Source organism: Panthera onca, chromosome D1 (assembly GCF_046562875.1).
Source record: "Panthera onca isolate mPanOnc1 chromosome D1, mPanOnc1 haplotype 2, whole genome shotgun sequence".
Taxonomy (NCBI): Eukaryota; Metazoa; Chordata; class Mammalia; order Carnivora; family Felidae; genus Panthera; species Panthera onca.
Genome location: NC_138348.1, coordinates 41,372,773 through 41,398,303, shown reverse-complemented (window position 1 = coordinate 41,398,303; position 25,531 = coordinate 41,372,773). Strand labels below are relative to the sequence as shown.

Genomic DNA, 25,531 nt, shown 5'->3' with positions numbered 1-25,531 from the left:
GTACAAATGGGTGTTTGTGTGTATGAGTAGATTGTGTGTGCATATTTATGTAAGTGTGGTGGTGTATATTTGGGTGGGTAAAGTATGTAGTGGGAATGAGTGAACGTGTGTATGTTTGAATGTGCAGGAGTGCCTGTGTGTGCATATTTGTGTCTTTGCAGATGTACACTGTGAAGGTGTGAACTGCCCTTTAGATTTTCGTGTGGGGAGGGAAGCTGGGAGTCCTCCCTCCCTCCCTCCCAGGTAAGCGGCATCTGGAGCCACGCAGGGCCTACAGAGGAGGGCTCGAGGCCTGGTCTGCTGCTTAAGACAGACCACCCTCCCCAGGGAGCAACCTCAGGCCCTTGTGAAGAGAAGGTTGAGAGGGAATCTTTGTGGCTAATTAATAGCTTTGTAGTTGGTGTGTGGCTGGGCTGTGGGGAGGAGGATGTGGCCACTCTGAGACCTAGTGCTGGGAACAGGGCCTGACTAAAGGGGAGGGTTTTGGAAGGGGCCACTCGGCTTATACTATGCTTCCTCTGGGACCTGTCAGGGGCAAAGTAGGGGCCTAAAGGGTAACATGACCCAAGGGGTGTGAGAGGTGGGTGTGTCATCATCAGCCACTCCCCTTTAGTAACAGCAGCTTGTTGCAGGAGACAAAGGGCATCCTGCTGCTGACCTTGGCCTCTCAGAGGCTTCTTGGGATTAGTTTCTTCATCTGTTAAATGGGAGAAGGTGTCTGGTGAATCTAAGGGTCTTTGCTGCTCAACTGTGCCCTAAGGGGAGACAGTGGTGGCAGCCACCCACCCTGGAAGAGACACCCCTTGCCTTCACTGGCTCTGTGGTCTGAAGGGAGCGGAAGGCATGAGGGGGAGGGTCAGAGTTGTGAATTTAAAGCAGAGCCACCCCTCAACCCCCCACCAGGCAAACCACTGCTCTCTTTTGTTGCTCCACATCCCTTCTTTCCTGCCCCCTGGAGCTGAGGTGGGGAGGATTAGGCAGGGAAGGAGGCAGGATCAGTGCTAAGGATCAGTGGGGGAAGAGGACTTGGGGGGCACTGAGGTGTCCATGAGGAGAAAAAGGCTGTTTAGGCACAGGCCTGATACATTTGTGACTTCGATAAAACTCTCAGTGTTTTAGCATGCAAGGAAGGGGGCAGCAGGTCAGAGTCTTATGCATTAAATTCTAGAACAGATGTGGGGGAGGGTGGATAGCAACAGAACCAAGCCCTTCGTTTTGCCACTAGAGACCCTACACAAGGTCACTCAGGGAGCCAGAGGCCAAGCAAGACTAGAACCCAGGTCCTCTGGGACCCCATCATCTCCTGAGCTGGATGCCAGTTCCCTGCCATTTCCAGAATGGACTGGGACCCTCAGAGATCTACCCTCCTCTCTCCTCTCCAGACAGAGGCCACCACAACCAGGGAATTATGTAACTGGAGGCTGTGGCTGAGCTGTGGAGAGGGGCCGGAGGAGGGGGTCTGGGAGGTTGAACAAACACATATTGGGGCTGGGGGCATGCTCGGCAAAGTCCTGGGTTAGGACAGCCACCCATTCAGCCTGCATTTGACCTTGGACAGCATCTCACCACCACCACCATCCCCCTTGGCCCAGGAAGGAAGTAGGCCCAATTTTCTCATTGTCCTCTCAGCCACCTGGCTCCCTAGTAAGAAGCTGGGTACCCTCACCCTACCCCTTGGGCTCAGTTTTAGGGTTCTGACCTGTGTTCCTGACTTTCTGGATAGACAGGGGACATGTGGGGTATGTTCCACCCCCACCCCCTTACTGTCCATCTTCTTCCACTTGACATTCCTAGGCCATGGGGTGGTCTTTACGCAATGCAGATAAATGGGCTGATTAGTGTGGTCTGGGGTCTTGTTGGTGTTTAAACCTTGCAGAGAATTCCTGATTGTCTCAAGTGTTCATTGAAGAACAGACTCTGAGGGAAAAGCTGGACTGTAGTGGGGAGATGGAGGAGAGTTAGAAGCCCCCACCCCCCACCCCCTGTCCGCGCCTTCTTTTCCCTGTAGCCTCACAGAATCACTCCAATTCCTCTGGGTGACAAATGAGGACACTGAGGCCCACAGAGGAAGGACCTGCCCAAGGGCACTTGAGAACTGAGGCCAGAGCCTGGATTAGAACCCAGGCTTCCTGCTGCACGCCAAGCTGGCCTTAGCTGCATTGCGCTGCCTCTCTGCGGCTCATCTGCGCAGGGACCAGCCTGCTGCCTGGCCTTCCTCCCCCTCCATCTTTGCTCGGCTGCTGCTGTCACCTTTGTTTACCCCTCCCCCCTCCTCAGACTGGTGGGTCAGGGTTTACATTTTCATTCTAGTTTCTAGACTAGAATCCTGGATGTGTGTGACATTGTACGTGTGTGTGGCATTGTACGTGTGTGTGAAAGAAAAGCTGTATGTGTGTGAAAGGGAATCTGTGTAAGAGAGATTCCGTGTGGGTGTGAGAGATTCTTCATGTGTGTGAGAAAGCCCATATGAGAATAAAAATACGTGTGAGTGAGACTCTGGGAGGAGTGTGCGCGTGTGTGCGCGCATGTGTATATGCGTGTGTGCGCGCATGTGTATATGCGTGTGGTAAGACTATGTGCAAGAGATTCCGTGAGGGTCTGTATCAGAAATTCTGTGTGAACGTGAGAGAGACAGATTCTGTGTGTTTTCAGATGGACTTTGTGTGTGAGAACGAGGCAGCGTGGGAGAGAGTGCGTATATAAGAAAGAGAGGGAGGCTGTACGTGTAAGAGAAATGCTGTGTGTGTCTGAGAAACTTGGGGTGTGCCACTGTGTGAGTACCTTGCTGTCTGTGGCGAGTGTGACATTGTCCATGTGAAGCTGTGCATGTGTGGCTGCGTGTGTGTGTGTGTGTGTGTGTGTGTGTGTGTGTGGCTGTGTGCATGAGACCATCTGTGTGTGAGTCTGTATGTGGGGTGGGGGACCGTGTGTGTGGCACAGACTGTGGATGTGTGAAGCTCTGTCATTGTGGCTGTGTGTGAGAGAGACCCTGTGTTGCCCAGGTGTGGGTGTTTCTTGAGGAAGATGAAATTCCAGACCAGCTTCCTGCTTGCTCCCTTGGTCTCCTGGTCCTCCTGAGCTGCTTTAGTGAGCGGTTTTGCTCCTCATTTCTGGTCCTCGATAGAAATACTGCTCTAGGCCAGGCCGGTTGTTGGTGAACAGACCAGACAGTGAGGTTACCCTCCCCCAGGCCTTCTTGTTGACCCTGGAAGAAAGGGCTACTTGGCTGGGGTGGGAAGTCCCATCTGAGCTCTTCAGGGGTGACAGCGAGCTAGAGCTGCCTGTTCCCCAGACCCTCTCTCCTGTGCTTTTCTGGGCACCCAGCTGAGGGGGTGAGGGGTGGGAAAGTGAGCTGGGACAGGATGACCCCAGCTCGTGTTTTGGGGTGAGGGGTGCTACCCCAGATGCACACAAGCAAAGGATGATGGTGGCACTATGCAGTAAGGACCATGAAGGGGCTTCCTGGGCTTGTGAGAGAAGGAACAGTCCCAGAGGAGGTAACGCTAAGGTAAGCTTTGGGGGGCAGGTAGGAATAAGCCAGGCAGATGGCAGGGGATGGCAGTCCTGGCAAGCAAAGCCATGAAGGTGTGGGAGCAGGCAGGGCTGTTGGTGAAGTCTGGAGCAGCCCTGCCTTGAAACCTGCCCTTCTCTCTGCCTTGGGGGCCAGTGCAGGTCTGAGGCCCTTGGCTTTTATCTATGATTTGCATATTTTCATCAGGAACATTGTTGTGTTTCAGGTCAGGGCTAATGCTGGTCCTTGTTCTGCAGGTCAGAAAGTATCTTTAGTATGTGGTGTGTGTTTGTGTGTGTGTGTGTGAGAGAGAGAGAGAGAGAGAGAAAGAGATGACATCTGTCCCCCTTGCAAATGACAGTCACTTGACCTTCCAAATGACAAGGAAGTTCCAGTGGTTCCCAAGCTGGGGAAGCCCCACCCCTCCACTCTCTGTCTCTCTGCCTTGTCCCCTCCCCTTTGGGACCTGATGCAGCCCCAGCTTCTCCTCAGCTCCCTGGGAAGGAAATGCACTTGGTGGCAGGAATGAAGAGTCCAGCAAGAGACTTCTGTTCCTCCATGGTGTCTTAGCTGACACAGGGCCTTGGAGTCTTGGTGAGATTCAGGAGAGAGCTGCTCTCAGGGACTTCCTACACAGCCTCCCACCTCAGAGCCTGCCCCCTAGGCCAGGGCCCCACCTCTGGTCATGGTAACCTGTGAAGGAGACCCATGGGCTGTGGGGAAGGGGCTGGTGTGTTCCCCTCTCCATCACCCCATGTGTTCCCCACCACAATGTGTCCCCAACTTAGTGTTTTTCTCCTTCCTGCGATGTTTTCACAGATGCCCTTATGTCTGAATGGTACCTGCACCCCCCCGCCCAGCTCCCTTCTCAGTAATGAAAACCAGAAACCAGTGTCTCCTCATCACAGTCTCTCAGCCCCTTCACCTCTGCAGTGGACATAGGGGCGTCTGGGTGGCTCAGTCGATTAAGCACCTGACTCTTGATTTTGGCTCAGGTCATGATCTCATGGTTCATGAGATTGAGCCCCACGTCAGGTTCTGTGCAGACGGAGTGGAGACTGTTTGGGATCCTCCTTCTCAAACGAAATAAATAAACATTTAAAGTAAACTAAACTGAAATGGACATAACGATAGAACTTAGCCCAGAGAGTTAATGGAAAGATTAACCAAAGTAATGTGTGGAGAGCCCCGAGTCACAGGGTCCGGATGCAGTAAGTGCTCGATAAATGTTGGCGGCTACCATCACTCCTGTTGGTCGTATTATCATTCTACTTCACGGCCCTCTAGATTCTGTCCCTGGCCCTCCATCCCCACGTCCACCATCCTGGTTCAAGCCGCCATCGTTCCCCTCACTCCTCCAGCAGCTGCCGACTGCTCTCCTGCCTCCAGCCCCCGGACCCTCCAGTTCATTGTCTACTTGGCAACCACAGAGGTCTCTTCAACTCACAAATCTGTCAGCTCATTCCCTTGCCTATTTAAAACCCTTTGGTGCTTCCCTGGACCATACTGTGGTCCCTCAAGCCCCGCGTCCCTCTTCAGTCTCCTCTGGCCTGGCTCGCCCCATTGCTCATTGAGCTGCAGCTACCCTGGCCTCATTTCAGTTCCTTGCCTGTGCCAGGTGCCCCTGCTTCAGGGCGTTTGCATATGCTGTTCCACCTGGAACACTCTTTCCTCCTGTTTTGCACCTCTTCATCCTTCACATCCCACTCAAAACATTGTTCTACATGATGCCTTCCCAGAACCCACAGCGGGGGTCAGTGTTCAGAGTCCTTCCCTTCAGAGAAGCTATCTGGTATGTAATAAAATGTTCGTTAGCAGCCTTTCTTGAGTCAGGTTTGTTTCTACCTCCATACTCTAAGCTTCTTACATACTCCATAATAGGAGTGACTGTTATGACAGAGGAGGAAGTTGAGGCCCAGAGAGGAGTGCTTTCCCAAGGCCAAATGTGAGCAGGTTACTTGGGCAGGTTCAGACACCCAGATCTCTAACTCCTGGCTTAGTGGCCGGAGAGCCGGTCATCCACCTTCCGATGCCTCAGGGAGTGTTTGGAAGCTGGTGCCTTGGACACAGGTATCTGTGCTCCTTAACTCTGAGCGGGAGGCCTGGCATCTGCCAGAAGCTTTGGGAAGATTGGCTTGAGCTTCCCAGAGAGGCAGACAGGTTGTCCTAGAGCTGGGGGAAGGATTCTGGAGGGGGCTCATTTCAGGTGCCGCTGCCTGGGCCAGGGATCTCGGGGCCTCCCAAGACAGCTGACTATAGCGCTATGGCTATTCTGAGCGGTCCCATGACCAGTGTGCTCACTCTGGACCGAAAGGTCAGGGCCTCCTGTCAGCCCCTAGGCCAGCCTGGCCACCCCACTGGTTTGAGCTTCCCTTCCCTGGGTGCAGGCTCAGAGGAAGAGGGGGGCCTTGGGGGCTCCTGGGACTATTGGTTGCCCAGGCCTTATTCATGGGGACCACTTGGGTCGGAGGGACCACCTTCCACATGCATGGGACTGTCGGAGAAGATGGATGTTCCTGGGCCACCTCTAGCCACTATCCTCATCCAGTGGAGAAACAGGGTCAGAGAAGGGAAGACACTTGCCCAAGACTCCCACCCCCAGCCTCTCAGCCCTGGACCTGGCCTTTTGCATTTCTTTTGGCTCACAGATTTAACAGAATACCAAATCCCACCTGGGCCTGCTGTTCTCTTACTTACTCCCATTATTTCCTCCCCTGAAGGAGGGAGATTAAGCAGTTACCTGCCTTCCCACCTCCCTTCTCCACTCCCCTAAGAGGGCCCAGCACAGCTGGTTGAAATTTCTGCAGGTCGTTCAACCCAGAGTTGGCCCAAATTCTGTTCTTATCATCCTCCAAGCAGGATTTTCTAGAACCCCTTTCCTTTCTTGAATCATAATACTAACGGCTGCTATTTACGAAATCATTTACTATGTATCCGTCTTAAGGACTTAATTTACATATTCTCATTTAATTCTCACAAAACTCCCAAGGAACTGTATTATTATTATCGTGCCAGTGTTGCAGATGAGGCTGCTGAGGCTCAAAGAGGTTAACTAACTCACCCAAGGTCACTTGGCTCACGAGTGAGCCTTCAGACCTGGGGCTGCCTGACGCTGGATTTCTGTCCATAACCACACTTCAGCCTCCCATTGCTGGGCCAGGATAGTGGGGTCTGTGGCCCAGTTTGGGTTCCCATCTGGTTCCCTCCCTGCCCCAGCAAACACTGTTTCCCAACAACCTGTCCGGGAATCCTGCTCTGCAAGTTCTGGCCCCTGAACAATGGCAGGTGAGGGTCTAGCCTGGTGGGGTAGGGGTGCTCCGGCAGCCCCCAGGGAGAGGGTTTCAGGAGGTGCCTCATCGCTCCCACTATCCAGGCAGGACCCAGGGCTCCATGTGTCTACAGGGAAATGGCAGAGAGCTCAGGGAGGATTAGAAGCTGTCTTGCATGAGGTGATACACGGGGGACGTGGGGGTGGGGGTAATGCTGGCTCCTCCTCAGCTCGGCGTTCGAGGCCTTCTGCTCTGGAACCTGGCCATGAGCTGTTCCTTTCTGCCAGGCTCCTCCCTGGTCTCCTTGCCTTCAGCCCTCATTCCAACCTCTGGGTTTTTGTTCATCTATTCCTCTCTCTCAGTGGCCTTTCTAGATTTGTTACATGTGAAAACCCATCCTGCAAGGCTGCTCATGCATACTCTGGCTTCTTCTGTCCTCGCTGACCACCTTTGGGAGTGAGGGATCTGGGTTGAGCACGGAGTCAGCAGGCTTGCATGATTTGAGCTGGAGGTTAGTGAGTCACTTCTGGAGGCCTGTGGCTGGGGACAGGCAGGCCGTTAGGATAAAGGACCGGCCCAGGTGCATGGAGAGATGTGGCCACAGACAAGACCTGAGTTGCGGGCATCAACAACTGAGCCAGAGCGAGATCTGTAACCGGGTCATCACACTAACCGGGCTCCCTTGGGAAAGTCCCACCGCCCCCTCAGTCTGCAGGTGTTGCCTCTGTAAAATACGAGGTCATTCCACATGACCATCAAGTCCTTTCCCACTTCTGACATTCCAGGAGTCTAAGAATTCCGGGCTTTGGCTTCCCAGAGGCACCGTGGGAGCCACATTCGTCCTTCCCTATCTCTCCTTCCACGTCTTCAGCCCAGCTCCTCTCTAGGACACATTTGAGCCCTCCTGGCAAGGGCCCTGACACCAAGCAGGCAGGAGCCCAGGGGAAGGGCTCTGAAGAGCTTCCTCCTACATTCATTCAGGCTCTCTCAACCTGTTTTCATTCATTCATTCATTCATTCAAGGTCTTGTAGTCACGCCCTGCCTGGGGTCGTCACTGTGACCACTGTGAACCATCACTGGCTCACCCAGCCCACTCACCCACTGTGGGTACCATCCATTTAGGGTGTGCTTGCTCGGGCCCAGCAGGTGGCACCTGTTTGCCCTCTTCTCCAGGCCCTTCCCTAGGCTGTCTGCCCTCTGGGAGTTGCAGAGAGGTGAACTCAAGGAGGAAATGTTATGCCAGCCTGTAGGGGCTAGAGCAGGGCAAGGTGACTAACACCGATGGTGAAGGGGGCGCTGTGGAGATGGTTGCAGTGAGCTCCTTCTGTGCTGGGTGGGGCCAGGCTAGGGTAGGGGGGTATTTATAGTGGCTGCTCCGGGAGCTGCAAGGGTGGTTGCTGGAGGATTCCCACCCACGGCCGACTCTCAGATTACCTGGGCTGCTTCCAAAAGGTCAGGCTCCTGGGCTCTGTCCCTTGAGAATTTGATTCCTAGATCAGGGGGTGTTCAGGGTGTTTAGTCCACTCTCAGGCGACACTAATGCTCAGCGAGGGAGAATCTGCACTGGGGGCTGGGACATAGGGGCCCTCGCTACTTGGTGTGGTCCTCCAACATCACCTGGGCACTCGTTAGAAATGAAGAGTTTCAGGCCCCACCGGAGGCCTACTGATTCAGAACCTTCATTTTAACAAGATCCCAGATGAATCATATGCACATTCGATTCTGAGAAGTGCTGAGGCGGGCAGCTGCTCCCAGCTGAGGGGAAGTATCAGGACACAGAGAGGCCTGAATGGGTGTGTGCAGGTCGGCAGAACTTCAAGGGGGGTGATTCTGATCTTCCCTTGTGCCTAAGACGTTAGCATCGAGGTAATGGACCTGAGATGAGGCCCCAGCTCGGTAAATGGCAGCTGCATCTGTAAATTGCTCAGACAAAACCCTTGGCACCATGCTTGATTCCTTCCTCTCTCTCTCACACATCAGCAAATCCTTTGCCTCCATGTTGAAAGCCTCCCAGAACCCAGCTGTGTCACATCACCCCATCACTAAGTCCCTAGCTGAAGCCACCATCTTCTCTCCCCTGGATTACTATGAACTGTCCCCCGCTCCAGTTCCTTCTCCACCTGCAGCCAGGGCCATCCAAGGTAAGATGCTCGTCAGAGGAAGCCACCTCTGTGCTCTGCTAACTCTGGCTTCCGGTCTCACTCAGGAAGAAGCCCAAGTCCTTCTGAGGTTACTGGGCTGCACATGAGCCCCTTGAGCCGACGATCTCCCTTCTGCTCTCCTGCCTCTCCTACTCCTCATTCTGGCCTCCTCGGTTTTCCACCAGCACAGTGGTTGTGCTTCTGCCTCAGGACCCTTACTCTTGCTGTTCCTTCCACCTGGAGCGCTTTCCCCGCCAACACACTCCCTCACCTGCTTCAGGTCTGGACTCAGACGTCCTCGTCATCGGGTCAGATCACACCCTGGCTTTCCCTGCCCCTGTTTTGTGCTCTCCTGTTTTCCTTCTTGGCATTAACACCGTCTAACTATATTTTATTTATTTACCTTGAATATTGTCTATTTCCCTCCTTAGAGGAAGCTAGAACAGGGCCTGGCACAGAGTGGGGACTAAATAAATATTTATTGAGAGGATGGATAAGGAGGCCAGACCTAGGTCAGACACTGCCATCACACCTGTGGCTGACCCCTTTCTTCCTTGCCTCACCTGGAAACACATCCCTCCATCCCCGAGAGTGGTGGTGGAGAGGCAGAGGAAGAGGATGAGGCAGCGCTAAGGGTGCTGACGTGTCCTGGTCAGGGCTGGGGGTGGGGGGGACAAACGCCAGTCAGGGCAGGTCCCACCTGCCACTGTCGCCACCCAGGGCCAGATGAGCCTCTTCCCATCCCAGCTCCCCCACTTCTGTATACTCCTCCTTCACTCAGCCCAGGGAGCCCCCGGCCCGCTTCCCACAACCAGAGCTGAGAGGCTAAGGAACTATTTTCCCAAATCAGGACACACGAGCTGTCACACGAGGACGGAGATGTTGCAGGGGATCGAGTTTGCAGGTCCATGTGGTCCAGCCAGATGCATGGAAGTGAAGTCTCCCTTCTCTTGTGACTCCTCCTATAGGCCAGCCAGGCTTTTTCTCTCCCTCTCCCTCCCCATCTTCTTCCCGGGCCACCTCCTTCCCTTCCCTGTCCCTTCCATCACCCCCTTTCCTCTATTAGTTACTGGCTTTCAACACAGACTCTTTCCCTTGAAAGCCTAGGGTGCTTTTTGTCCCAAGTTCCCCTGCTTTGACCCTCAGTCATGTGTTCAGCTGAAAGTGGGTGGGCCTCGAGGCCCCACTCAGCGATGTGACCTGAGTCCAGTACTTTCCTGAGTGTGGCCTCTTGAGCCAGGAGGCCTGCATTCAAGTCCCAGCCCTACACTTCCCAGTTGTGTGACCTTGGACAAGTTCCCTAACCTGTCTGTATCTCAAGAGATATTAATAGCACCTGACTCATAGGGAAGTTGAGAGGCTTGAATATGTTAAGCACTTAGCCCAGAACCCGAAACATAATAAGTGCTTAATTATCGTACGTTCCATTATTGTCTTTTTACCGGCGCTTGGCTCTAGAAGATCCAAACCATCAGCTGTTCATCGTCTATACTTCCTTATTTCAGCCACTGACTCTCCTTTCAAATAACTCTCTAGGGGGCACCTCACCTACCTTGGCCCTGGGGGCCCTTCCTTCCAGAGTCTATCTCCCAGGGGCCAGATTTCAGGGTGTCATCCCGGCAGGCCTGGATTCTGTCTTGGTCTCTGCCACGAACCCGCTGTGTGTCACGGGCGGATCATGGCCCCCTCTGATCCTCAGTCTCCCCATCAGTTGTCATGGGCCACTGGTCCCTGCTCTGCCTCCCTCTCCAAGTGTAGAGGGGAATGAAGGAGATGAAAACTGGAAGTTCCGCCTGCAGGGTGGAGGGGCAGGGAGGGCCACTGACATCTGTGGTCGGAAGCCGAGCATGGTGGCCTGAGATGCTGACAAGAGTACCGGTGTGGAGGGACTGGTGGGCAGGGGCCATGGATCACAGCTTCGGTCCTTGAAATGCGTCCCTTTACAAGGGGATCCTCCGGCACAGTGAGCAGGGGCAGCAAGGGCCAGGCAGACCCTAGAAGCTGCTGGGGCTGGGCGCCTGTTGGTGTCAGTGGGCGGTGCCCACTCTGGGGCTGGGCTGCCCCGCCAGGCCGACGCCAGGCTGGGTGGGGACGAGCTAATATTAGCTGGGGCAGCCCCAGACAGCTGAGCCCGGGGGGCCTCGGGAGCCTCGCTGGGCCCGGGCTCTGTTGCTTCGGCCTGGGCCACAGCAGCCAAAGGAAGCTTTCTCAAGCCTGTGCACGGCCTTGGATGCCCCTTCCACACTGGCCCGATCCAGAACTTGCCCTGCTAGCCTGGCAGTCCTGCTGCTTCACCCTGGCCCTGGCTCCTGCCCACAAGCCCCTGGCCCCCTGCCCATGACGTGCCCCTACCTCACCTCTTTCCTTCTCCATCCATAGAGCAGGAAGGGACTTCTTTCCCTACACCCCTACTCTATACGTGAACACAGGCTGTGTAGTTCCCTGCCGGGCGTGTGGGTGGGGTGGGGATGGGGCTGTTAGCATTCATTCATTCATTCCTCCATTCAACCAATATTTATTGAGTACCTACTTACTAGGTGGCAGGCAAGAACCTGGGAATAGAGCAAAGAACAAAACAGTCAAAAATTCCTGCCCTCAAGAAGCTTACATTCTAGCGCAGGGAGAATACAAAGAAATAAATGCATACATAACCATATAGGGTGTCAGATGGTGACGAGGGCCATGGAGATGTATAATGGAGATGTATATATAGGGCCCAGGAAGTGCTGGGGGGGGGTGACAACTTTAGTGTGGCAGGGAAGGCCTCCCTGAGCAGGTGATGGAGGGAGATATGTGACACATATCTTAAGACCTGTGTCTTGCTTAAGACACAGTGAGAGGCCAGTATCCAGGGCTGGACTCAGAGAGCCAGAGGACAATGGTAGGTCATGAAGAGAAGAGCACAGCTCCCCTCAGCCCCAGTGGGCTCCTGGTAGTAGGGTCTTGCCCCATGGGCCTCGGCCCGTGCTAGCCTGGTGCTCGGCTGTGTTCACGTCTCCATGGCCGTCACCTCCCCACCCCACATGAGTCCGAACCTGGCCCTACTGATTATTAGCTGTGTGACCTCTGTAAGCCTCAGCTACCTCAGCTGTAAAGGGGGGATACGAACAGTCCCCACTTCAAGGGGCTGCCATGAGAACCCAATGAGATAAGTTATAGAAGGCCCTTTAGCACAGTATAGGGCACAACACATGTGTTCAAGTTATGCATTATCATTCTCACCATTTGGCACATGAGGCATCTTTCTAGGATGCTCTGCAGACACTGGCCTCACCCCCTGAGGGATTCTGAGAATCAATGTCTGAAAGGGGTTAGACAGGAGCTTCCTGTTACCAGGAGGCTTCGGTGACCCCCCCCAGGGATCTTCTCAGCCCATGAGGGTGGTAGAGTGGGGAGGCGTGACTCCCTTGGGCCTTATCACCAGGGCAAGGCTGTGAACATATTTTAGACCATGGCCTCCCGCCAGGGCCAACATCTTACCACTTAGAGATTAATGTTTTATGCTCAGCCTCAGGGGCTCTCTTAGCAGCTGTGAGGAACGCGGTCACCCACTGGGCCGCCTGGAGCCAACCAGAGCCCTGGGATGAGGGCTGGGCTCTTGGTAGCTAACGTGGCTGCCACCTGCTAAGAGCTAGCCCTGGGCAGGATGCTTCTCCTCATATTCCCACGGGAGCTCCTGCCTTGGTGCCTGACCAGCCCACACACCTGGAGCATGGCCCTTGTCTTTTGGGGCCTTAGTTTCCTCATCTATAAATTGTGCATAATGGTATCACCTACCTCTCAGGGGAGCTGGGAGAAGCCGCTAAGACAGAGGCAGAAAGATAATTTGTGAGGGAGGAAATAAGGTTCAAAGCAGGGCCATGTGCCAGAGGAGGCCACTGTCTCGAGGGCAGGGGGTTGTGAGGAGGGCATAGGTAGAGGGGAAAGCACAGACCTTGGACCTGGCTGGACCTCAGTGTGGGCTCGGGCAGGTGGCATCTGGCCAAACCTGTTTTCTCCTGTGTGAAGTGGGGATGAGTCTCTGAAGGCAAAGCCCGAAGCACCATGCCTGGCACATGAGACACGCTTTCCAGGGGTTGGATCTGGCTACCTGGGGCACCACTGAACCTGGTCCTGGGTTCAGATGCCCCGGGAAAGTCCGTATATCGAGGCCCTGGCTGATCCACAGAGACAAGGAAGCAAGTTGTGGAAGCTTCCTCTGGTGGCCCCTCAGGGCCATGAACCACTGTCACCAATGATATATTTAGCAACACAAAGGTCGGAAATGCCAGGCGCTGGCTTCCCTTCTAGGGAGCAGGAACCATGTCTACTGAGGCCTGGCTGTCGCAAGCAGATATTTTTTTTCTGTCTGGAAGTCTGGGCATCTGAGTGAAATCCTCGGAGTAAGGAATCACTGTGGTTTGTACTGGCTGGCCAAGTCTTTCCATATCTGTGGTCTTTCCTGAACCCTGTTGTGCTACCCTTGGAAAATCCCACCCAACCTGTCTTCCCAGACAGCCCATCCTTGGCCTTTAGGCACATCAGCCATTCCCCCCAGCAGGCTGTGTAGCTCCCCTCTGCCTCCTGCCTTTGCCTACTCTGTTCCCTCTTGAACAGCCTGCTCTCCCAGAGAACTTTTCCCACCCTTGATCCAGCTGTCCTACTGAGGTTACATGTCTTCCCAACTCAGCTGCAGTGTCTTAGAGGACGAGGAGCCGCTTAAGGAGGATAGTTCCTGCTACATAATATGGAATCAACAAATCTTTGCTAAAGTGTTGTACTTCACAACAGCCCTGTGAGGTAGAAGAATGAGATATCATCCCCATCTTACTGATGAAGGAATAGCTGGCCCAGAGAGATTAATTTGTTTATATGAGATGTCCACTTAGTGAGCGGTGGAAGAAGGATTGGATCCCAGGTCCTCTTTGGGAAATCGAGAAGGTGAACTAGAGCAGTGCCAAGTTCCTTCCTGTGCTATTATGCTAGGGCTCTGTGGTCAAGAATGAGGTGGTTGGATGGACAGATGGGTGATGGACAAGTGGATGAAAGAATGGATAAAAAGACGGGTACGTGGATGGACACAGATAAATGAATGGAAGGAAAGATATATGAGTGAACACCCAGCTAGGTGTGTATCTTGGCGGATGGGCGAACAAATGGATGGATGAATTTCTAGTCACTTGGCTTCGAGGTGGGAAAGGAAGTCTCACGTCTCATTAAATGAAAACATCCTACAGGATAGGACTTGGAAGCTGGAGACTTCAGGGTGGAAGGCAGGGCGGAGCAGCCTAGCCCGTGAATGGAGAAAGGGGGCTTCCAAGATGCAAGGGTGGACAGTTTGTGGAGTGAGGGAGCCTGGAGCTGGGGGCAGGGACTGGCCTCAGAGACTGACCCTCCCAAAGGTGAGAAGCTCTGAGGAAGCAGCCCCAAGACAGGCTGGAAAGAAGTTGCATTCAGAGCCATGTGATGGGGAAGCCTCGGGGTCCGGGGTTTTCCAGACTCCCTGAGGCCACCGGAGGGCAGACGGTGAGTGGGAGGTTGGCCTCTGAACCCCGGGCGGCACTGAGCATACCTGTGATTTCAGTCTGTTCTGGGGTAGGGAGGCTGCTCTTCCTCCCTAGGTCCCCGGCTTCAGTGAGCAAGCTGCTCTGATAGCTCTGGCGGGATGTACTCAAGGGGACAGCGCAGCTCTCCTGGCCGAGGGGTGCGCCCTCCTGAGGCACCTGGCTCGGGGGTACCAAGACACCATCTTCCACTGCTTTTTGTCATCAGTCCCCAGGTTCTAGACGTGAGCTCCAAGGCTCTCATTTTAATTACCTGGCATGAGCCAGTAGAGGGACCACAGACACGGGTGGCCAGGAGTTGAGCTTGGCAGGGCCTGGAGGCTTAGATGCTGCTAGCCTGGAGCAGGCCGAAGCTAAGGCTCTCCATTTGCACAAGAGGCAAAGCTGTGAGCTCCAGCCTCCCTCCCAAAGCCCAAAGCATCCCCCAGCACCAGGCTGCACCCCCCACACATACACTGGCCCCAGCGATCTCCCTGGGAAACCAGGTCCCAATGAGAGTGCCTGGTGCGCCGCTAACTGCTCATTACAGTCACGGCTGCAGCTAAGTATAGCTCCAGCACATACAAGACCAAGACAGCAAGGGAAAGTCTTTTCATAAGAAAGCTCCACATGCAAACACACAAACATCTGCGTGCACACGCTCCCCACACTCGTGCATACTGATGGCCTTGGACTTGTACTTGCACCAACACAGAGTTTCGTTCACTCACTGAGGCTTTCGTTCAATGAATGTTTGTTGAGGGGCTGAGAGAGTGGTTGAGGGCATGCGTTCTATAGTCAGACAAAGCTGGGTTCTAACTTCATCACCTCCCAGGTTTATGATCGTGGGCAACTTAGCCTTTCCGTGCCTCAGTTTCCCTCTCTCTACAGTCGGGATGGTAACCACAATGCAGGCCTCAGAGTTAGGGTCAGGGTAAGTGAGATGGGGCATGTATAAGTGCTCAGGATGGGTCTGGCTCAGGGTGGGTGTCAGTACATGGTCCGTAGCCTCACTACTGAGTACCTACTCTGTGCCTAGCTCTGTGCTTGGAGCTCTATTTAAAGCTATCGCTTCTGGAGGTGGTTGTGAAAAGTGGTGCCTGGTGTATGATAGGCACTCAGTAAATATTTGATGATTGAGTGAATGAACAAACCACTGAGAGCTGCATCAATGGATGATCGGATGTCCTTGGAGCTTTCTTCTTTGAGGAGGCATCCACCCTCACTTGTCTCTTAGCCAGGCTGGGGCTCCAGTAGGATCTAGATATTCTTGTGGATAACATAGGGATCCTAGAGACAGAGGAGGAGCTCCAGGGTGTCTGGGTGCGCCCCTTCCCCATTTTGGAGACAGGGAAATGGCTGCACAGCGGGTGGTGCCTCATTCAGCTTGGACAGACACAGTAGTCATGCAGCAGCAGTCGGGGCCCTAGCTGAGCACTCGGGCAGGCTGGGGCCCCTGGGCTGTCACTAGGCAGGGCCCTGTCTGCAGGGGAGGCGCTGGAAATCAGTCTGGGTAGGAAATAAGCTTTAGAAGTTTTTAAAAAATAATATTCTTTTCAAAAAGAAATGTTTATTTATTTGGGGGAGGGGGAGAGAGAGAATGCCGAGGAGGCTCCATGCCCAGCAAGAAGCCCTACACGGGGCTTGATCCTGTGACTGCGAGATCATGACCTGAACCATTATTAAAAGTCAGATGCTCCACTGACTGAGCCACCCAGGTGCCCCAATATTCAGGATTTAAAGGTACTGTAGGGGCACCTGGGTGGCTCAGTTAAGTATCCTACTTTGGCTCAGGTCATGATCTCATGTTTCGTGAGTTTGAGCCCCACGTCGGGCTCTGTGCTGACAGCTCAGAGCCTGGAGCCTGCTTTGGATTCTGTGTCTCATCCTCTCTCTACCCCTTCCCCACTTGTGCGTGCGCTCTCTCGCTCTCTCTCCCCCTCTTCCTCTCTGTCTCTCAAAAATAAATAAATGTAAAAATTAAAAAAACAATAAAGGTACTGTCACGGGGTGCCTGGGACGCTCAGTTGATGGAGCATCCAACTCTTGATTTTTGGCTCAGGTCATGATCTTGCAGTCGTGAGATCGAGCCCTGCATCATGCTTTGCATTGGGTGTGGATGGAGCCTGCTTAAGATTCTCCCTTTCTGCCCCTCTCCCCCCACCGCCATCGTGCATGCACTCTCTCTCTAAAATTAAAAAAAAAAAGTTACTGTCACCATTCCCAGCCTTTGAATAGGTTGGCAGCTAAATGGCCTGGGCCATCTCCTCCCATCGCACCTCCTCAAAAAGAAAGTGACATTTCCTGGTGCTTTTTTAAGCCGAGGCCGGCTAGGCCTGGCTGGGGCATGGCGTGGGGAGGGGGCGGGTGACACTGGGGAGTCACACAGCCTGAGTCTCTCCTCACCTTGAGTGATCTCAAGGCTCTGGGAATAGACAAGGTCTCGTGTCCTCGCCATGTGCCCCAGATTCCAGTTGCCACACTCCAGTGCCGGCACGCAGGTTTTGAATTCCACATTCTGGAGCCAGCGATGCCCCCTGGGCAGGACTCGGGCAGTTGAACTCCACAACAAGTGCCTTCAGCTGGCCAGCCTGCTGGGAGTGGGGAGGGTAGGCCTGTCCCCTCCCTGAAAAGGAACTTCCGTGCCCTTGTGCCCACTGTCCTCAGTCATTCGTGGTCATAGTGGGTGGGGATTCAGGTGTTTACTGATTTTGTCCATTGTCAAGGGGTGAACATGATTGTGCCTGCTGCCAGGGTATATGTGAGTCTGCTGTCAGTGGGTGTACCCATTGCCAGTGTAGACGTGGATCTGCTCTCAATCACTCTGCCCACTGCCAGTATAACAATCTCTGTGGAGATTAGGCCAATGAGGACAGTGCTGGGTGATTAGTGACTCCATCTGTGGTCAGTTGAGTCAAGATGCATAGACGGGGATTATTCTTTTATGAGAATACACGTAGATCTGCCCTGAGTGTGGTCAGTGCCGGTGTAAACACAAGTGTGAAGTCAACATCTGTGTACGTTGCCAATGTAGATGCAGATACTGAATCAGTGATCCGTGACTGTGCACACTGCCTGTGCAGATGAGGAAGCGGGCACCGGAGGAGGGCTTCACTTCCCAAGGAGGCTGAAAAGGGCAAACTTTGTTGTGCCCATTGCATAGGTAGAAGGATCGAGACAGGCAGACGTAGGATGTATATCCACAGTCTTCCCACAGAGGGGAAGCCGTGCTCCTGGTTCCCGAGAAAGGGGCCCCCTTCCCCTTTTAGTGTGTGGCGTGTGGCCAGAGCTGACGGCAGGCAAGCCCTGATCCCCAGATCCAGCCACTTCATGGAACTTACATTGTCAGGTGGAAGAGAGACAAAGAGTAAGTATGAGAAGTAAGTAAATTAGATAGTGTGAAGTGCTAGCCCTCATCCAGCTGGACACGGGGAATGACTGAATGTGGCTGGATGCAAATGATACATCAGTAAAGCTGGGGAAGTTAGTGTTCAAAGATGGTATTGCTATGAGGAGAAGTAGAGGAAGGAAAATCAGATCAGTGGGTGGTGCTGGTTGAGAGTAAGCCTCAGGAGATGCTGAAGGAATGAGCCGCGGGGATACCTGGAGAAGGGCGTCGGATGGGGGGAACAGCCCGTGCGGGGGCCCTAAGGCAGGCGTATGTCTGGCATGTTTAAAGAACATGTTTGAGGAGGCGGGTGTGGCTGAAACAAGCGAAGAGGACAGTGGCAGGAGAGGAGCTTGGAGGGGGCAGTGCGGGACCAGATCACGTAGGGGCTGCAGGGAACGTGAGGAGCTTGGCTTCTCCTCTGAGAGAAACGGGGAGCCTGTGCAAGGGTTTTGAGCAGAGAAATGACACAATCGGATTTATATTTTAAAAGGATCATCTGGCTGCTGTGTTGAAAATAGTCCCAGAGCACCAGGAATATTGGATGCTGGGAGACCAGTTAAGAGGCTCTTCCCATAATCTAGGGCGAAATGATTGATCCTGGCGGGGACAGAGGTGGTAACGGTAGTAGTGGGCAAGTGGTCAAACTCTGGATTTATTTCCAGCTGAGCTGTTGGGATTTCCTTACAGATTAAATGTGAGGTGTGGCAGAAAGAGAAGTGTCAAGGTTTGGGGCCAGAATGTCCGGAAGGATGGAGTTGCCGTCTCCTGTGATAGGCTGTGGGCAGTGGGGGTGATACGGGAGCTCAGGTGGAGCCTTGGGGTGGAGAGACGCTATCAGACCTCCACCTGAGATGCTAAGGTGTTGGCTGCTGAAGTCCTGAGTTCAGGAGATGGGCTGAGCTGCAGGTAGACGTTTGGGAGTATTCAATGATATTTGAATTAGTGATGGTATTTAAGCCTGGAAACTAGGCGAATCGCTAAGGGAATGAATGGAGATGGAGACGACCAAGGTTCTGGGGCACCCCAATAGTTCGACGCTGGGAGAAGTGGTTGGCAGAGGATGTCAAGAAGGAGGAGCCAATGAGGTAGGAAGAAAATCAAGAGACTGTGGGAAGCTGGGAGTGTGACAAAAAGGAGGATCAGCTTTCAGATGCTGTTGATGGTTCAGGGACCTGAGGACTGGAAATTGTTCCTGTTCTTTCTGCCTAAAATGCTCTTCCTTGCAACCTGTCTTCCCCTAGTTGATTCTTATCCATCCTTCCAACCTCTGCCCACTTGCCACTTCCTCCTAGAAGCCACTCTGACCCCAAGACTTATTGTTAAAGGCCCATCAAATGCCTTATGCTTTCCCCTCAAAGCCCTCATCACTTCATATAGGTACATATTTGCTTGTTTGGTTATTTGATAAATGTCAGTCACCCCTGCCAGTGGCTATGGCTGTTTTTGCTCACTCTGTGCTCAGTGCCCTGCACAGGCCTGGGAAAAGGTACAAATATTCGTTGGAGGGAGAGCAGGGCGGGGGGCAGTCAACTGTGGTCCCACCTACACTGCATCCACTGCCCTCCCTGAGCTGTCCCTCTTGGCGCCATCTTTTTAATTCCCTCCCCGCAGCACACACATATATATGCACACATGTATACCCTGTTGGGAGTCAGGACCCCTAACTCGATGCAAAAACACAAGGGGGGGCCTGGGGGTAATTTCCCATTGGATTCCTAGTGCGTATACCACGAACCTCAGTTTTCTCATCTGCCTAATGGGGGCAATCAAGACTGTCCTGCTGATGGCTCAGCTATTGGGGTGTGTGTGTGTGTGTGTGTGTGTGTGTGTGTGTGGTATTCATTTGGGGTTCAATATGTGAAGTGTTGGAAACTGTAGATAACTGTCCCCAGTGTCCCCAATAATGGGAAGACTAATCTCTTCCTCCCAGGCTACCTGGGTGGATGTGAAAGAGATTTATAAATGAAAGCCGTGGAGCATGGTGGTTTTAGAGTCAGGGACCTGGTTTCAAGTTCTGCCTATCCCTTTCAGGCTATGTGGATTTTGGGGTTTTTTTGGCATGTGTCTTAACCCCTCTGAACCTCAGTTTTCTTATCTGAAAAATGGACATAATGACATCTCCCTCAGAGAAGTTTTTAAAGATGAGTGAGATCACGCCTGTAATGGTCATCATCATGACTTGATAGCAGAGCGCGATGACGCTGAACAAAGCTAAAGACGCCTGTCACCGAGGTGGTTGTTGGGGGAATCAGAAAAGGTAAAGGCAAAGCGTGTGGTCCCTTTAGCCACGCACAGTGAGTGCTTAACCGAATCAGGCTCTGAAACTGGGGAGCCTGGCCCAGGAAAGGGAATGTGGTGGAAGCCAGAGAAAGCCTGGCCTGCAGGAGGGATGGCTCAGAGGTGGGTCCTGAGGTCCATCTGTAAGTGTGGGCAGGCTGTCACAGGGAAGAGGAGGGAGTATGTTTTGGTGACCCCAGGGGGCAGACCTGGATCTCTGGGAGAAAGGCAGGAAGATTGACCTGAACACGTGATAAATGCACATCTCTAGAGCTATCCAAAGACAGGTTGAGTGGCCTTGGGAAGTCTCCATCACCAGCGGTCACCAACAGAGACATCTGCCTCAGGGTTCCTGCGAGGGGTTACTGCGTTGCCTGCATGGGAGGCCAAATATCCTATATGGGGTGCCGTCCCACTCGCTTCCTGATCTCGGAGTCTCAGTCACATATTTCGTATTCCAGTCTGTGGCACAAAGAAGTTTGGGGCACGTGAGGCACACATGCAACAGAATCCTTAGAAATAAAGAAAGGAAAACATTGGAGTAGTATATAATAAAGAGAAGAAATAGTAATACCTCAACCCCAGGTGAAAAATTAGTTCAGAATGAGCACTAAATTTAACCGAGCTCCCTGGCAGTCAGAGCCAACGAGAAAATATGAAGGGTTCCATAACTGACCGTTTACTAACAGAAAAGTAGACCCCACAGAAACACACAGTTAGACCCAGTTCTAAGTCCCAAAATAGAGAGATTTCCTACGTGGAACACTGGTGTTTGTCTGAGCTGAAGATGCTAATGGGTGAGGGTATGCACTGTCTGGTCTCCTGGGGGGACTTCCAGGTCACAGGAGTGGGGGGGATGTTGGCTCCTGCTGAGATCGTCCGGGGCCCTGACCCCCGGCCTTCCTGGCCTGTGGGGCCGTAGGGGCACTCTGGGTTAGCACAGCCCCACTCCCCTAAGGCATGCAGGCCTCTGTACCTCCCTGGGGCTGACTAAGGTTGAAACCTGGCCAGAGCAGCCTGGTCTGGCTCTCGGGGCACAGCCAGCCTGACGTACACCGTGCATAGCCAGCCCAGCTGTTCACGGGGGCCTATGGGAGGCCTGAAGGGCAGGGCTTCGAAACGGGCCAGCTCCGACAGCGCCACTGAGAACCTCTGAGAGCTTGGGCAAGATTTTTCATCTCTGTAAACCTTAGACTCTTCATCTGAAGAGTGATGATAACACCAGAACTTACCTCTGAGGCTGGCGTGAGGTTTAAATGTGCCAATGCATGGAGAGCACGGGAGACGGGGCCTCCTCGTGACTGGGAAGCTGCCATCATTAGCCTCCATCTTGTTACCAGAGTTAGACCGGAAAGCCCGGGAGCTCTGGCTCACATCCCACTCACTGTATGACCTTGAGTGTCCTTTCCCGCCAAGCTTCATCTGCTCCCAGCCCCACGGCAGGGACTCACGTGGATAACCATGTGGAAGTGGGCATGTTAAGTCACCATTACCCTGAGGGGTGTCCCTCATGGGCTGGAGGCCACAGTGCTGGGTCTTTGGACATAGCTCTGCCTTGGTCTGTGGCGCCTGGAAACAGGCTCTGAAGGCCATGCCATTGGCTCTCCTGAGGCTGTCATTTGCTTCTGGTCTGTTAGCAGGCAAGTGGTAGCAGGAGCAGAAAAAATTAGGGAAAAAGACTTAAAGTTAAACACATTTCTCCATTTAGCTGTTGCTGCTGCGCCTTGCAACTACCACCCCCCAATAATTCAGGGGAAAAAATGCTGTGTTTAGATTTTTGTGGAGGAACGCCTTGGCCCAGCTCCTGGAATACCAGTGTGCAAGGGAACTGGCAGTCTGGAGGTTTCTCCCTATCCCAGGATTCTGCCTTGGATCTGGGGAAACCCTAGACACCTGGCCTTTTCCTCCGGGACCTCCAATAGCATCTTGCTTCCCGGGTGTGTTGTTGTTATTGTGATGTCTCCGCTTTAAAAATGATGGGACTGAGTTTCCTAGACGCAACTTGCCTGCTGCAGTCATACAGCCAATGGCAGAGCTGGGATTCGAACTCAGGTCTCTAAAGCCAAGTGCTGGACTCCTCCTTCTGCCATGCTGCTGGCTTCCCAGTCCCCAGTGTGGTCTCAGGCTCAGACATTGAGCTGCTTGGCACCTGGGTCTCATCTGACCTCATGGATCTCAAATGCCAAGATGGGGCTGGCGGCATCAGAGTCACCAAGGGCACAAGTTAAAGGGAAATTTCTGGTCCCACCCACAACTACTGAACCGTCTGGGCATGGGGCCAAGGACTCTGCATTTGTATCTCCACTGAGTCACTCTCCCCCGGCACGCTCCACCACCATCCCCCCATCACCCAGGCCTCTGCCCACTCCTGCCTCCCTCGTGCCCCACCGAGCGCCTCCAGGGAGGGCTTCTTACTCTCTGCTTTCCTGTCCACCCTCCTAAGGGGTCTGGGTTTTGCCACCACCAAGTAAGTTCTCCTTCGTGCTAAATGCAGAGACTTCTCCTCTGACCCTGTCCCACTGGATCTGCTAGGGGCTGGCTCTCAGGAAACATTCCTCCCTTGTTCTCCAGAACCAGGGCTGGCCCTAGTTGGGCAGACTGGTCACTATGCTGCTCAGTCAGGCCCACGCAGGAGCAGGGACCCAGCCTCACTCATGCCACATGCGTGGCTCTCTGAAGGGCAGTGGTGCTGTTTCGTGATGTGGGGGCAGGTCTTCCCAAGTCCCCCAGGTGTCTCCCAACTCAGTAGTCTCTGTCCCGTGACTGTAAGAGTCTTCACTTTTCTACGTCTGAGACACTGTGATCCTAAGCACTTTGTTGTGATGGGAGAGGACCAGGAGGGGAGGGCCCATGAAGGCCAAAGGGTTGTGTGGGGGACCAAAGCAATATATTTGAACACCTCCTTCTTGCTCTCTGTATTATTTCATTTCATCATCACAACCACCCCAAGGGAGGGGAGGGCAAGGTATGTCTTCCCACCCCCTACTATCCAAGAATGAAGGCTCAGAAATGGGCAGTAACTAGTCCAAGGTCACCAGCCAATCCAGGCCCCAAATTCAGGTTGATCTGACTTCAAGGTCCTGTCCTTTCTGCTACGGCCATTGCCTCCTTTTGACCTGGGGTCTGGCCAGCAGCAGGGCCTGGACAGCAGAGAGGCCTGGGAGGGCGTTTCGAGCAAGGGCTCAGAGGCCATGTTGATGAAAGCTCCAGGCTGCAGCCCAGTACTAACACTGTCATCTCTGCTCTACCTTGAGAGCTCTGTGACCTTGGGCGGATCCTTTCCCTTGCTGTTTCTCCAATTCTCCATTCCTGCCACAAGGGGCAGCTTTTAGACCAGAAAGCTCTGAGGGCCTCCTCCATCCTGGAGTTCTAGGTTTCTACTGACCATGTTTTCACAAGTCCAAGGTACCATCGATCTAAGACATGACATGAGTTAAATTACAGCATGTTGGTGATATGGTAAGATAGACTATTTTAAGGATGTGTACATCATTTCCAAAATGTGAAATAATGTGCATCCTGGCATGAAAGCAACATGGGAACCCCTGCCACCTCAAAAGTTGCCAGCCTAGCTGTTGGGGCAGCCCTTTCTGGATATGACCAAGGCCTAGGGTCATGAGTGAAGTCAATGAAGTGTCTCTCTGGAAGTCTGGAGGCCCGGGACTGCCTTTTCTGGCCTTGGTTCCCCCTACTGCCCAGGCTGGGTGCCAGGGCTGACAGGGTTGGTGTCGCAGCATGAGGGGATTCAGATCTGAACACAGCCTTGCCTCTTGCGGTCTTCCCTGGGCTGGCTCAGTGGCCTTTTCCCCATCCCTGCCCTTTCTCTCCTCTTTCTCTCAGTCACAGATAGTTCCAGAGAAAGGGGCACACCCCTAGACAGTATGTGAGTGACCATCTCTGGTCATGGCCCTGGGCTGGGTCACATATCCAGAGTGCCGAGACTCTGATTCCCCTAGGAGATGGCTCGTACACACCCCCTTCCATATCATTCCATATGTGTCCCTATACACACAAACACATACACATCACACCCCATACGTGTCCTTGTACACATACAAGCACACACACCACAACTCATATGTGTCCTAATACACACACACACACACACACACACTTCTACCACCTGTATGAAGCACACATCTACACATAGTGACTATTTACACAAGCCTTTCGTGCATGCCTGGAGTTAGGTCACATAAATCGGTGACACATGTTCACCATGTGTATACCTACTCCACATTTACACAGCCTCTCCCCCTCACCCAGTATTCACCCCCAAACATGGACTTACCCCAACAGGCACCTACTTGGCCATGTTATGTTCTTTGCGCAAACTCTCACACGCTCCTGCTCAAACCCTCCATGTAGCACCATGGGGAGCTCCCCCCGCCCTCCCCCTGCTCCCTGAGCTAGAGAAGGATTAGTGAAAAGGAACAGGGGCAGGGACCCGGGTGCCAGGACTGAGTGCTCAGGGCCCCCCATTTATTAATGAACCAAAAAAAAGGACTAGACCCCAAGGAGCCCCCTCCCCAGTCGCCCCCTTGTGGTCCTCAGCCAGCCCAGCACACCACAGGCCTGCCCAGTCCAAGGAAGTCCAGATGAGTGTAATTCAGTTTCCAAACTCAACTCGACTGACAATTTATTTAGGCCAATTGGCCATCCCGCCTGCTCTGCATCACTGACTCCGCATGGATTAACTCAAACGCTGTGTACCCCCGCTGGGCAGATCTAATTAGGCGAAAAAACTGACCTGAAGCCTCAGGGGGCTCGGGGCCTGGACAGCAGCCAGGGTTCCCATGATTAGCCCCAGTGCCTGTAGCCTTGCCTGGTCTCAGAACCCTCGGAAGGGACCAAGTCCATCCCTCAGTGTGCCAGTGATGAAACTGAGGCCGAGAGAGGGGAAGTGACTTGCCAAGGTCACCCAGCAAGTGAACGTCGGGCCAGAATGGCGGTCCCTGTGCCACGTTACAACCATCGTCTTGTTCCTGGAATGCCAAACTGCAAGAGCACAGATCCCCACGGCAAACGCCTGAACAATTCTGAAAGGCAAGCACAATTTTCTACAGATGACTGTGGCATAAATAATTTATAAATGGAAGTCATAGCACATATTGGTCATTTTAATAGATAGTAAATTGCTTTTCTGATTTATGGTTTCAGGGGTGGGGTTACAATAAAAATAACTTGGTGATTTATGAAACATCTTCTTAAGTCAACAGATCTTTAGTAGGTTTGTCTGACTTTGCAGCCAACAGCTTCACCACCCTGGTTACCATAGAAATGGGATGCCTCGTTCCGTTGCCATGGCTACCACTTTCTAGAACACAATTGGTGGGTCTCTCACAGTTTGTGATTTGGTTCTGGGGAAAAAAAAAAAAAAAAGCCAGGACTGCCAGCTTGGGTTTATGCTGCATTATCA

The 25,531-nt window shown here is 53.2% G+C and overlaps 1 protein-coding gene across 1 annotated transcript in view; it reads left to right on the top strand.

Annotated features, from left to right (window-relative positions):
• Window positions 1–25,531, top strand: part of KCNC1 (potassium voltage-gated channel subfamily C member 1) — a 45,411-nt gene that overhangs the window by 2,085 nt on the left and 17,795 nt on the right. The window lies entirely within an intron of this gene.